Genomic DNA, 3,735 nt, shown 5'->3' on the forward strand with positions numbered 1-3,735 from the left:
GGGGTGGGGGACACGGGCAGTGGGGGTCTCCTGAGGGCAGTGGGGAGCTGGGATCTGCCGGGCCACGTTTGCTCTTCCAGAGAGGAAACCTTCAGGAGACTGGTGGGGGCCAGGCTGGGGGCTTCGGGGAAGGGCAGCAGAGCAGTGTGGGGTCACCTGAAGGGGTAAGGGCCAGGAGTGGGGCTCATCGGCTGAGCACTGCCTTACTTTTGCTTTTTTTTTCCTTTTTGGGTCACATTCGGTGTTGCACAGAGGTTGCTCCTGGCTCATGCACTCAGGAATTAATCCTGGCGGTGCTCGGAGGACCATATGGGTTGCTGGGAATCGAACCCAGGTCGGCCCGTGCAAGGCAAACGCCCTACCAGCTGTGCTATCGCTCCAGCTCCTGCTTTACCTTTGATCCCCAGCACCTGAAAATCACCGGTGTGGCCCCCCAAGTCACAATGAAGAGTTTCCACTTACCAAGCACACAGACCCACGCCCCCACTGGCCACTGGTTCTGCCATCTCGTGGGGGGTCCTGGGCGGCTCTGCTGTACCCCGGGGACTCCCTGAAACTCCCATCTGTCCTCTCCAGGATTCAGGGTGGGGGCTCTCCATGGGTTGACTCGGGCTGCCCTGCACAGCTGGATGCACGTTGCCGACAGACTGCTCCGAGCTGGCAGGTCCCTCTGGGTTCCCGGGTTCCCCGGCTCCCTGTGGGGGCAGCCTTTTCCTCCCCACTCCCCGCAGTTCACTGAAGTGTCCACTAGGTGGTGATAGAATAACGAAGTCCCTGCGGGGCTCTGCACTCCAGGAGACCAGCCTCTGGCATCATTCATTCATTTTTTTTTTTTAATTTCATTGAATCACTGTGAGATAGTTACAAGCTTTCATGTTTGGGTGACAATCACACAATGATCAAACACCCATCCCTCCACCAGTGCACATTCCCCACCACCAATAACCCCGGTATACCCACCTCCCCATTCTACCCTCCCCCTGCCTCCATGGCAGACATTATTCCCCATAATCTCTCTCTACTTTTGGGTTTATGGTTTGCAATACAGACACTGAGAGGTTATCATGTTTGGTCCTTTATCTACTTTTGGAACACATCTCCCATCCCGACTGATTCCTCCAGCCATCATTTTCTTAGCGATCCCTTCTCTATTCCAGCTGCCTTCTCCCCTTTGCTCATGAGGCAGGTTTCAAGCTATGGAGCAGTCTTCCTGTCCCACGTATCTACTATTCTTAGGTGTCATCCTCATGTTATGTTGTTTTATACTCCACAAATGAGTGCAATCCTTCTATGTCTGTCCCTCTCTTTCTCACTAATTTCGCTTAGCATGATACTCTCCATGTCTATCCATTTATAAGCAAAGTTCATGACTTCATCTGTCCTAACAGCTGCATAGTATTCCATGTGTAGATGTACCAAAGTTTCTTTAACCAGTCATCTGTTCTAAAGCACTTGGGTTGTTTCCAGATTTTGGCTATTGTGAACAGTGCCGCAATGAACATATAGGTACAGATGTCATTTCTACTGTGCATCCTCAGGATATATTCCGAGAAGTGGTATTGTGGGGTCATATGGAAGCTCAATTTCTGGTTTTTGAAGGACTATCCATATTGTTTTCCAGAAAGCCTGGACTAGTGGGCATTCCTACCAACAGTGAAAGAGTGTCCCTTTTTCCCCACATCTACGCCAGCACTGGTTGCTTTTGTAGAATTGTACAAGAAAAAAACCCTCCAACCCCATCAAAAAATGGGGAGAGGGGCTGGAGCGATAGCACAGCAGGTAGCGCGTTTGTCTTGCACGTGGCCGACCCGGGTTCAATTCCCAGCATCCCATATGGTCCCCTGAGCACTGCCAGGAGTGATTCCTGAGTGAAGAGCCAGGAGTAACCCCTGTGCATCGCCGGGTATGACCCAAAAAGCAAAAAAAAAAAAAATGGGGAGAAGAAATGAACAGAAGTTTCCTCAAAGAAGAAATACAAATGGCCAAAAGGCACATGAAAAAATGCTCCAGGGAGATGCAAATCAAAACAACAATGAGGCATCATCTTACACCACAGAGACTGGCACACGTTCAAAAGAACATTCATTCATTTTCTTCCCGGTGATTTGCTCCCACTGCCTTATGCAAGATGACAGTGGGAGCAAATCAGTGGAGACTCTGCTCTCAGGGAGCTTGTACTCTACTGGGGGGAGGGGAGATGGGGCGGGGAGGGGGCACCAGCAAAAAAATAAGCAGCTACATAAAAGTAAGAAAACCGTGACACAGAGGTAAAAGCTTTATGGAAGATGCTACAGCATGGCCAGGGATGTGGCTCAGTGGTAAAGCACATTTCCTGCATGCTTGAAACCTGGGTTCGAGCCCCAGCACTGCCAAGAAAATGACCATGCCCTCTTCTGTCCAGATTTGCCATTTCTCAGGGAACAGCTGAGTGAGGCATCAGTGCCCCAGATCTCAGAAGCTGGATAAGCCAAAGCTTCTCTAGCCTTGTGCTGGCCTGGGTGCCCCGTAGGGCCAGCAGCAGCTGCTTCGCTTTGGAGCTGACAAGAAGTATAGATTCTTGAGTCACCCCCAAATCTGCTGAATGAGAATCTCCGCTCTTGGGCCAGTTAGGGAGCAGAGGAAGGACGGGCACAGTGCTCAGCTGTTTATGAACTAGGAGTGCTTGGACACGTTTCTTTTCTTCCTTTTCTTTTTTTGGGGGGCACACATGACAGGTGGCTGCACCCCCAGCCTAGGGCTCAGGGGCACACCTCCTGGAGGTGCCCACAGGACCACATGGTGTCAGACATAGCATCCAGCCCACCTATATGAGAAACCTGCACTCGAACCTTTTAGTTCATCTCTCCTACCTGTTGTGCCTGTTTCTTGTTTTCTGAGCCTCAGTTTCCTCATCTGCAAAATAGGACCAGTAAGGGCAGAGGGGTGCTGTGATGATGAAATTGCAGGACTACCAGATTCATGGGCTGGCTGGCAGTCAGAGCTGCTCTAGGGAGATTTGGGGGACAGCACTGCTCCTAGTCTGGGCATCTGCGGCTGCTGTCAAGCCCTGCAAGTCTGGGCCCCTGCACTTTGCTAATTTTGTCTTTTGTTGCCTTCCCCTTGACCCCCTCCTCCTGCTCCCTGCTGCAGCTGTCCCCATTGTTTGACTTTTGGTGTTTCTGGGGGCTGGATCCCCGAGCTGTTTGTATATACCTAAGTGGATAGGGGAAGGGGACTAGGTGCCCAGGTGGGGTGCTGCAATGGGCCATCAGAGGACAAAAGCTGGATGGCTGTCAGAGGACAAACTGAAGAGTGAGGCCGGCCCCCAGGACAGGGAGGGTTAGGGGATTGACTCAGATACCCAGGTTTCAAAAGTTGAGGGCAAGGACAAGTCTTAGAAGCCAGGTAGAAGGCAGACAGCAGGAACAGGTTCTCAAAGGCCAGCCCCACCCACTGGCCGAGCAGACCAAAAAGTCCAGATTCTTGAAAGAAGAAAACTGGCTGGAGGGCCCCACAGCTTCCGGAGAATGCTCCGGGTCCCAAACAGAGCCGATGTCACCAGGAGGTCCCAGATGGGGTAGGTGCTGCGTCCCACCTTCTCCAGATGGAACCCCAGTGACCATGGGCCTCTACAAGCATAGCTCTGGCATGCGGGTACCAGGACATTTTTTTCCAAACCACGCGACCGCTTACATCTCCTTATATACAAAGTGATCAATGGAAAGTAAATCATCCAACGTTTCTCCCTGAAAATCA

This window comes from Sorex fumeus, unplaced genomic scaffold (assembly GCF_029834395.1).
Source record: "Sorex fumeus unplaced genomic scaffold, SorFum_2.1 ptg000034l, whole genome shotgun sequence".
In the NCBI taxonomy this organism is placed as follows: Eukaryota; Metazoa; Chordata; class Mammalia; order Eulipotyphla; family Soricidae; genus Sorex; species Sorex fumeus.